Genomic DNA, 11,207 nt, shown 5'->3' on the forward strand with positions numbered 1-11,207 from the left:
TTGATTTGCATTTCTCTGATGATTAAAGATGATGAGCGTTTTTTTCATATGTCTGAAGGGCGCACGCCTGTCTTCTTCAGAGAAGTTTCTCTTCAAATCCCTTGCCCAGCCTGTGATTGTATCCCTTGTTCTATTCTTGCTAATGCGTTTGAGTTCTCTGTGGATTCTGGTTATTAAACCTTTGTCGGAGACATAACCTGCAAATATCTTTTCCCATTCTGAGGGCTGTTTGCTTGCTTTACTTACTGTGTTCTTGGCTGTGCAGAAGCTTTTTAGTTTGATCAAGTCCCAGTAGTGTATTTTTGAAGCAGCTTCAATTGCCCAGAGGGTCCTTCTCATAAAAAACTCGCCCAACCCAATTTCTTCAAGGGTTTCCCCTGCACTCTCTTCTAGTATTTTTATAGTTTCACGTCTTAGGTTTAAATCTTTAATCCAGTGAGAGTCTATCTTGGTTAATGGTGAGAGGTATTGGTCCAGTTTCAGTCTTCTACAGGTTGCCAGCCAGTTCACCCAGCACCATTTGTTAAATAGGGAATCTTTTCCCCACTGAATGTTTTTAATTGGCTTGTCAAAGATTAAATAACGGTAATTAGCTGGATTCATCTCTTGGTTCTCTATTCTGTTCCAGACATCTAATTTTCTGTTTTTGTGCCAGTACCATGCTGTTTTGATCACTATCGATTTGTAGTATAGTCTGAGGTCTGGTAGCATGATTCCTCCTCCTTTGTTTTTATTTTTGAGTAATATCTTGGCTATTTGAGGTTTTTTCTGATTCCATATAAAACGAAGTATTGTTTTTTCTAGATCTTTAAAGTATGACAGTGGAGCTTTAATGGGGATTGGGTTGAAATTATATATTGCTTTGGGTAGTATGGACATTTTAACAATGTTGATTTTTCCCAACCATGAGCATGGTATATTTTTCCATTTGTTAACATTCTCAGCTATCTCTTTTCTTAGAGTTTCATAGTTCTCTTTATATAAATCTTTCACGTCCTTTGTTAGATAAACTCCCAAGTATTTCATCTTCTTTGGCACTACTGTGAATGGGATAGAGTCCTTAATTGTTTTTTCAACTTGACTATTGTTGGTATATATAAAGGCTACTGATTTATGAATGTTTATTTTATAACCTGAGATGCTGCTGTATTCCTTGATCCCTTCTAAGAGTTTTGTAGCAGAGTCCCTAGTATTTTCCAGATATACAATCATATCATCTGCGAAGAGTGAAAGTTTTATCTCTTCTGACCCTATGTCGATACCCTTGATCTCCTTTTCTTCCCTAATTGCAGTGGCTAAAACTTCCCTTACAATGTTAAAGAGCAATGGAGACAACGAGCAGCCTTGTCTGGTTCCTGATATGAGTGGAAATGATTCCAATTTAACTCTGTTCAATATGATATTGGCTGTGGGTTTGCTGTAGATGGCCTCTATCCGTTTAAGAAATGTCCCTTCTATACCAATTTTCTTAAGTGTTCTGATCATGAAGGGATGTTGGATGTTATCAAAAGCTTTTTCTGCATCAATTGAGAGAATCATATGGTCTTTGTTTTTTAATTTGTTTATGTGCTGAATTACATTTATAGATTTACGTATATTGAACCAGCCTTGAGACCCTGAGATAAAACCGACTTGGTCATGATGTATGATTTCTTTGATATGTTGCTGGATTCTGTTTGTTAGAATCTTGTTGAATATTTTTGCATCTATATTCCTTAGTGATATTGGTCTATAATTTTCTTTTCTTGTTGGGTCTTTTCCTGATTTGGGGATCAGGGTGATGTTTGCTTCATAGAACGTGTTGGGTAGTCTTCCTTCTTTTTCAATATACAATTTTAATGCAATCCCTATTAAAGCTCCACTGTCATACTTTAAAGATCTTGAAAAAATAATACTTCATTTTATATGGAATCAGAAAAAACCTCGAATAGCCAAGACATTACTCAGAAACAAAAACAATTGCACAATTTATTCTGTGTGCAAAAATGGTCTCTTGCATGATGACAATGCACCACCTCACAGTTTGTGAGGGAGTTTTTAGCTAGCAAACAATTAACTGTATTGGAACACCTTCCCTGCTCACCTGATTTGGCCTCCAAAGACTATTTTCTTTGAAGGTAAAGGAAATATTGAAAGGAAGACTTTTTTTTTTTTATTGTTGGGCATTCATTGAGGGTACAAGAAACCAGGTTACACTGTTTGCATTTGTTAGGTAAAGTCCCTCTCATAATTGTGTCTTGCACTCAAATGATGTGTCACACACCAAAATCCCCACCCCCCTCCCTCCTTCCCTCTCTCTGCTCTTGAAAGGAAGACTTTTGATGGCATTCAGGACATCAAAGGTAATGAGACTACAGCTCTGATGGCCATCCAGCATTTCTTGTAGGGTGGACTAGGCACTGGCATTGGTGCATAGCTTCCCACATGGAGTACTTTGAAGCTGACCATATGACATTCAGCACTGAGGTATGTAGCACTTTTCTGGGATGAGTTTGCAAATTTAATTGTCAGACCTTATGTATCCAGAATCTGATTGCTTCCAACTAATTCAACTGATCATACTCCTCACTGGGCCATTACTACCAGCTAACTGTTCTTAATTGTTTATTTACAGTCTGATTTCAATACAGATCTTGTCAATCCTATTTTCAAAACTTAGCGGTGGTCCCCATTTTAAAGTGAATAAAAGTCAAAGCCCATACCATGGACCATGTGGCTCTACATTTCCCAGATCCATGACCCCCACACACTTCCCTCTGGTCACATGAGCTTCCTAAGTTTTCCCCCAACTCCTCCCATTATCCTGCCTTGAGGCTTTGGCACCTGCTCTTCCTTCTGTTTGGAATATTCTTTCTCCACATATCCACTTGGATGCTGTCTCTGTGTTCCAAGTTCTTGTTCAGATATGAACTATTCAATGAAAACTACCCTTCCCTACTCCCCCACCACAACATTTCTGATTCCTCTTACTGTATTATTTCTTTTCTTTACATAGAAAATATCACCTTCTAACATATTGGGTAATTTATGTATTTAACATGACTGTAATTTATTTTCTATCTTCCCCTGTTTATAATATAATATCCTTGGGAAAGGAAGTCTGTTATATTCACTGATGTGTTTCAAATGCCTAGTCAGTGCTCACCACATAGCAAGAAGCCAGTAAATATTTTCCAAGTAAATGAAAGAATGAGTCCCACAATTGCTCAGATCCAACAGCTGGTGTCATTCTTCACCTGATCTCTTTCTCATAATCTACAAACAGTTCAACAGCAAATCCTGTCAGCTCAATCCAAAAAAATGGGTCTACAATTGGACTACTTCTTACAACCTTCAAGCTACCATCCTGATTAATCCACCATCATGTCTTGTAGGATTTCTCTTCCATTTTTTCTATCTTTAATCTATCCTTAACAAAGAAGCTTGACTAAACCCTTTACAATGCGGGTCAAATCATATCACACTTCTGATCAAATGCTTGCAAAAAATGAAAGCTAACATTTCATCCTCTAGAGCCCAACCTCTCTGGCCTTCTCTCCCCTCCCTGATACCACATTTCCCTGCTCATTTAGTCCATCCATATTGTTCTCTCTACTATCTCTTGAAAAATTCAGCCAGTCTCCTGTTTCAGAGGCTTTAAACTGAAACTGTACATTCTCTTTAGCAGGAATGTCAGGTTAAGGGGTAAACCTGAAGTGTCATAAATATAAACTTCATTTTTTTCCTCTCTTTTTTCCCTTTCCTTCCTCCTGTTTCTCCTTCTCCTCCTTGAGACGATTCTCCAGTATGTTTGAGAAAAGCAAGACTTTCCCAACTATCAATGTCTTTCTGCCCATGTATCCTAGACCCTTTTCTTAAACTTTTCCAGTAATGGTCAAATCTTTCATCGTCCCTGCATTAGACACTAGCACAAAGGTGAACTCTGGTTATTGAATTAAGTTGCCATTGGTAGAAAAGTCATGAATATTGTCAAGTTTCTCACTTTCTTTGACAACTTTTTGTGTGTGTAAGTGTGCATTAACTATTTCTTTTCTCCCCACACTCCTTCTCTTTCTCTAATCTGACTGTAATGTGACATAGAAAATATAAAAATTTGAAAGATTAGAAACATAATACTAAAAGATTAAGTAGGTAAGTCTTGTATACTGGATTAGAATTTATGTTAATTTGTTGAGATAAAAGAAAAAATCTACATGTTCTGTCGGTCCAAATCAAGAGTCAAAACAATCTTGCTAAAGGTTTTTGATATCATAGGGATTGTTCATTATGACTTTGTGCCAACTGGATAGTTCACCAAGTTAACATCTGGAAGTGCTGGAAAGGATATGGAATGGGGATCTTATCAAAATCTTATTTAAGCTGAAATTGATGACAATGCCAATTAAGACAACAGTAATTCTGAAATGAGACCCTATTTGATTCATTCACTCAAGGCTAGATTCTGAAGCTTCATAGCTGAAATGAAGAAAATCCTACAGTAACAATGAGCAAACTCCGCCTTCCTTTTTTTTTTTTTTTTGTACTTGTGCACATCAACCTTTCATTTTTGTTTTCAAACAGGAGCTCCAAGGAGATAGTGGCTAGAAATAAAAGCTGAACCCCTGCGTACCTCCCTCAGCTGGTCCTAAGCACTGCTGTGCCTTCTGGGAGGCTTCTTTTTGGCTTGAGGTACAGCTGAGCAACAGAAAAAAAAGTATGAAGCACAATTAAGAATTGGACCTATGCCTTTCACATTTCAAAAAGAAGATAATGAAGACCCTTGATGCTAAAAATTGAACTATTGCTTTGGAAAAAGGACTGTGTTTTTTTTTTTTCTATTCAATTTATGCAATGAGAGGTTCAAGTCTATTAGACTAAACTACTAAAGTCTTGTACTCAATATTATTTTTTCTGTAATTAACCTTAAAATATTTTTCTGGTTTCTTTGAATAATTGGTTTTGAGAGACACATGGGAAAAAAATCATAGTCTGTCTACAGACCACTTCAGTTGAGTAGAGAACTCACTATAGTTCTTTAGAAGTCGTGGTTAAAAAAACAGTGCACACTTTACCCTGCAAGTGAGAACAATGTAACCTAAATATTGTGCTCTCATATTAATTTGAATAAAGGTTAACAAATAACAGTGCACACATGATTGAGAATGATGACATCCGTACGAGGCTATGATTATTGATTTTTTTTAAAATTTAATTGGTAAGAGGTTACTGAAAATTAAAGTCACAGTTAAACTCACAATTAAAAAGGGGAAGAACCACCAGAGCACATGTCAAAGAAGAGATTAACAGTGTTGAAAGGAAAGAGTCTTTTCAAACAGTTTAGCAAAAGGAAAAGAAACTGCTGAAGGTTATCAGAGCTGTCAGGTAGTTAAGTCAATCACAAGCTCTTGCTAGAAGGAAATTTTCCCTGAATCAAGATGAGGATTGTGATTGCTGGTTTGCATTTACTGACTCTTAGTGATGTGTGCATCAGGGAAGGGGTCCAGTGTAGTCGTATCTGAAATATGAAACTAAGGCATCAAGGAAAAGTAACTAGAAGAGAGACAGATGTGTGGTGGTGTTGGGTGAAAGATTTTGCTATTTATTATCATTGACATCTGTCTTCATTCACTGCTTTCCTGGGCAGGGTAGACAATGACTTAAAATTACATTTCTAATCATATTTCTGAGACTGTTGGAAGGTGTTCTGGCACATCACATTGCGTTACAAACTTTTATCTTCATCTATTAAAAAAAAAAGTGGTTTCTAAGAGAAGATGGTTCACTTGCTTCCTTCATGCTTCAGGACCAAGAAGCTGAGCTTCTCCTTTTATTCCAGGGAGCAGGTAAGAAAAAAATTGAAGTTTGAGAACTATATGAAATTAAGATCCAATCTAAGTTTTATTGTTCCACAATTAAGTTTGGGAAATTTCTTAACTTCTAGAATTAAGTCCCTCATCTCAAAACCTAGTTAACATTAAGTTTCTCATGGAATGTTATAATAATTAAAGAAATAAAATACACAAAATGGCACAGTGATGGTTCCTCCCAGAACTACAAGCCTTTTGCAAATCTAAATCTGCCACAATGGGTTTATAGAAACTTTCTAGAGATTTTTGGAGGGGTATTTGGGAAGTGGAGGCAATTATGTGTGGGACAATTTGAGGAGCTTTCATAAATGTTCCTATATTAAAAATGTTTCCATGGTCTTAAAATTCTCATGTATAAGATCATTTCCCTGGATTAAAATACTGTAAATATAAGAGGTAATGGTAAAGAATGCAAACTGTTAAGTGAAAGAGAAACCTAAATGTGGAGTTCATGAATGAGTTAAGCAACTTCAAGTTGCTTCTTCTAAGAAGGAAGAGGGTGTGAGATGTATGCCAGGAAGATGTTCCTTTCTTTAGAGATGTAAGGGTGTGTGTGTGTGTGTGTGTGTGTGTGTTCCATCAAAACCTTTCATGCCAACACAGTACAGAAGACAGAGAGAGAATCAATCCTTATCCATTTACACACACACATACATACACAAAAAAAAATTTACTGAGTATCTTTTCTGATACAACTCCTAGGACAACCAAATCCATACCCTTCCTGCCTAAATGAATCTCAGAGTCAATGGAGGAAATGAAAATTAATCAAATGGTTAAGAAGCATGAAATTACAAACTACCATCTGCGATTGAAGAGAAAGTTCAGGGTACTCTAAAGTGATGCTCAGGTATATTTTTTGCACTGTAGATTTTAGAAACAGCTGCATCGCACACCATATGTTTGTGTGTGTGTGTGGTTAATTGCTTTGTATGTTGTACATCATATTTTGGAGGGCCTGCGAAGACAGAGACCATCTTCCTCATTTGCCAACAGCCTGGCACACTTGGAGACAGAATCGGAACCAAATGGGATTTTGCCTGAAGCACAGAGTCAAGTCTCTGGAGGGAAAGCCTGTGCTCCGCCAGGGTTGGTGGTAATGAGCTGGGGTTCTCTCTTCCCCTGTTACTCCTGGGCAACAGAATTTGTAGGTCTATGATGAGGGACAGTTATAAATGTTTTCTGCCTTTCTGGGATACAAAAGGATTAACTTTTCCTGAAATGAATTAAAAATAAGAAGCACGTTTTCACAATTCTGATGAAAGGATCCTAAGCCAGGCACGTGCCATTGTTACACTTGCTTCCCCTGTGGCTGGTATGTTGCCCGGCTCTTGAGGGGAATCGCACAGTCCCTGCTTTAAGGGCAATGGACTGTAGTCACATTCATTCTACCTGCTTCTCTGAGAAAGGAAAATCTTAACCTAGTATCATATGAAGAACCAAGGCATGAGAGGAATTTTCCCGAGTGTTTTTCATAACGAATCCATCTCAATTAATGCTCATTAACATACCCCAGCACCCAGCATGCTGCACAGTAGCTACAAAATGGCTGAATAAAAATAGCCCCTTTGTATGACATTAAAAATAAGTTTCTAAATGGCTCTGGGTATCTTTTCTTAAATAAAGATTTGAGGGTTCTGATATTGCAAGAGTCTCCAAGTAGATTTTTTTCTTCACATACCAGAAATCCACTTACCACTCATTGGCTCAATAATGATTTTGTGCTGTCTCTTAGAAAAGAGATGAACATAAATTGTGTGTGATAAATACTGTTTTAAAGTAAGTCTCCTCTGGATGTATGTACAATTTTCTTGGAAAGATAAAATCCCCATCATTGCAACAAAGGCAGTATGAAATGTTTTCAAAGTTGTTAAGAGAAATATTTTGTCTGAAAACTGGACCTGCTGGCTACTGGGTATTTCACCTAAGGAAGGGACACAGCCTGTCTGTTAAAGTCACTTCAAATGAAGTGATGGAGTTACACTTGGATGTGATCACCAAAAGCCATTTCACATCTGAAACAGAGGATAAAAGGAGTCAAAACTGCTTCCCTCAGTCCTAGGGAAAATGTTTCGTGTCCTACCCTAGGAAAGATGGACATTCAGATCATCTCTGACATAAGAGAAAAGAAGGATTATTGCCCACATAGGGCTGACACCAATGTGTTCACCTTGTACAGTGGATTAATCTTGTTCTGTCAGAATAATTTACAGAACTCTAGATCACTTGGTATCTGAAACTTCTACCATATTCATGTATGTAAAAGATCCTTCTAAACAGGCCCAGCCTAGGGGAGGGAATTTCTCTGAGTTGGCAGATCAGGGAATAAGGAATCTGTGCGGTGGTGTGGGAGCTAGGCCTGCTCCTCTTTGGGCGTGCTGCCTGTGATGGGAGGACGGTCAGTTAGGATGCTGGTCCCTGTGATTACACATAAGGATTAGCTAGATTAGCTATCCTATCACCTTGCAGGGTTGTAAGAAGCTTGCTGGGATGAATGAGTTTATTAGATATCATTCTAATAAAGTTAGAGGAAAGTTTGACATGAGGTGGGAGAGAATTATTCGAAGCAGCATAGTGAAGAGATTCTCTCTTCAAAAGAAAGAAATGCTTTGAATCTCACAATTGTTTCAGTGCCACATGATTCAGTTGAAGCATTGAGCAGGATTCTCTGGTTCTCAGTGAAACCTGAAGAAATGTTCACAAACTGACGTCACCAAGGGCATCTTTCTTGGTTTCTCATTTCTCCCCGCTTTCCCTACACTAGTCACTGAACCTGCTCCATCCCCAAGACCCATGCTCCTCGTATTTCCTGAGCACTTGCATTCATCAACTGTCACTTACCTCACTGCCTCTCAGTCAGACTATAGTGGCTTCTAATCAGGGCCTCCTCTAATTTATTCTCTAAATTGCACCCCAAGAGTTCCTTTAAATTGAAGATCTAATTTTGTCACATTCTTATTCAACACATTTCAGTATCTTTCCCTGGAATGACATGCAAGGCCTTTCAAGTTCTAGTCCCTGAGAAACTTTTCAGTGCAGTCTCTTCCCACCCCTCTTCACTGCCCCATACCATCCTTCCAGGTTCTTCCCCTCCTGGCCCCTCTGAACCTGTGCAGGCCACCAAAGCTCCATTGTTCATGTCACCTGTGGGTCTTTCCCCAAGCCACACCTCTGTCCTGATCCCTCCTCCGGATTTATTCCTGCTTATCCTTCAGGTCTAGTTTAGGTGTTGACCCCTCTGCAAAGCCGTACCCGGCCCTGGGTCCCCTTTGCTGTTGATGTTGTTGTTTAAAGTAGAGATATAAAAGATCAATTTGATATTCATCAAAGCACTATGGAAACACAAGCAGGAGTGTTTCTGACTTCATCAGGCAAACCTCTGGGGGCATCTGAATAAAGATAAATTAATAAATAACAGTAATAAGTTTCATCACTATTTTTAGCAAAAACAGACAAACAAATGAATAAAGTCCAATATGCTTTTTTTCTCACATCTGCCTTTAATGAAAGAATTCTGTTAAAGTGTGGTTTAAATACTGACTGAAAGAGAGCTTAAATGTAACAAGATCTCTCTTGAAGTCTCTTATACAACGCTCCATTTTTAGGGGGAATCACCTGGAGAACATTAGGTGTCAAAAATTAGAATGAAATGGGGGATTTGGGAAGTATTTGTTTTTATTTGAACTGTCCTCATATAGACACTGCCACAGTGGCTGACAACAGGGGCATGGAACTCCCAAAGATGATACCTTCAACTTGTATACCAAAAAATTCAAAGGAATTTACAGACTTCTAAGGCTTACCAACCCAAGCACAGGTTCCAGAAAGAAAGGCCAGAAAGACTGTAGCCTGGGCTTTGAGCTTGCTCACTCTGGGTTTGAACTTTAGTCACACGATTTATAAGTTCCATTAATGTAGGCTCATTTTTTCACTTTTGGAGCCTTAGTCTCTTTGCTAATAAAATGAGTACCCAAATATGAGCCTGAGGGATAATGAGGAGGGTTAAATAGATCTGATTATATAATTTGTGAGGCTTAGTATAAAATGAAAATACAGGGTTTGTTTTTCAAGAAACAAGAAAACAAAATGCTAAAGGTGCTAAAAGTACACAATGTTTTCCTTTCTTCCTGGTCTCTCTCTCCACTGGTTGCAATGTTCCTTATTTGATAAGTTGTGCTTTCTTGAATAGGGACTCACTTAACCATCATCTTAATCTATAGGGATTAATCCCTCCTAGGAAACTCCCTTCCTCTGGACCTCCTGTTCCATGTCAAGATAGACTGGTAGCCCCTAAGGGATTGCCACTTGGCTGCCAAGATGTGCCCAGTACCCAGAAATGCTGTGGACAAACGCTCAGGAGTCACCCACTGAGTGTGCCATGGCACTAACATCCTGGGGCAGGAAAGATTGCTGCTGTCTCCCACTCAGAGACACCAGGGGTTGGTACACTCAGATGCTGGCTATGGTTGAAGGTGGTCAGCAGTAGCTGGACAGAGCCCCAGAGTCAGCCATGGGGGAGAGTAAGGCTGAAAACCTATTCCAGGGAGGAAGGAAGATAGCCAGAGGTGGGACTCCAGGTAAGCTGGGGCTCCACGCCTCCCATGCTCCATTGTTCCATAGATTTCACCTACAAAGCACAAATTCAAAATAAAATTATTGAGCATTTCCACAAGGCCACTGTGAAGCACTGAACCCCAAGCCCACGGGTCTTCTCCATGCAGGTACCTGTGCAACCTCAATGGCTGCACATCCACAATTCCCACTCTGGGAAATAACGACAGTGCTTTGAACCCCTGGCACAGACAAGACATGACAAGGTTATACTCAGCTGTAGGACAATCCCGATCAAGAAGATATAGACTATTTTGAATTAAATATTTTGCAGAGTTAAATATAAATTTTAAAAATTAAAATGTTCCTAGCATCATCTTCATCCAAGCCCCTTTGCTGATAATGCAGCCTTCTTAGTGAAGACTTAACTGCCAACAGCTTGAAATGCAAGACTCTATTGGCCAGTGTGGGCCATGGGAGAAGCATCTCCCATAAGGTTTTCAGACCCTAACTACACAGGTGGCACCTGTAATGGTGGAACTGTACACAAATTACAATATTTACTTATGAGTCCACATAAAGACAGAGTAAAAAGCTCTTGATTTTGGTTGGGGTGTGAATGAGCCTTAATTGGGAGTTTAATTCAGGGAGGGAAGGCATGTGAGGCTGGATTATAAAGTCCATTTAGGATTTATGGAGACTATAAAGAAATAATCGGCACGAGTGGTTAAACATCCTGTCAAAATTTCTTTGGGGATACGGGCACTCATCTAGTGATGTTGACAGCCATACAAATTTGTCTTTGCAGAG

The sequence above is a fragment of the Nycticebus coucang genome, chromosome 13, assembly GCF_027406575.1.
Source record: "Nycticebus coucang isolate mNycCou1 chromosome 13, mNycCou1.pri, whole genome shotgun sequence".
Lineage (NCBI taxonomy): Eukaryota > Metazoa > Chordata > Mammalia > Primates > Lorisidae > Nycticebus > Nycticebus coucang.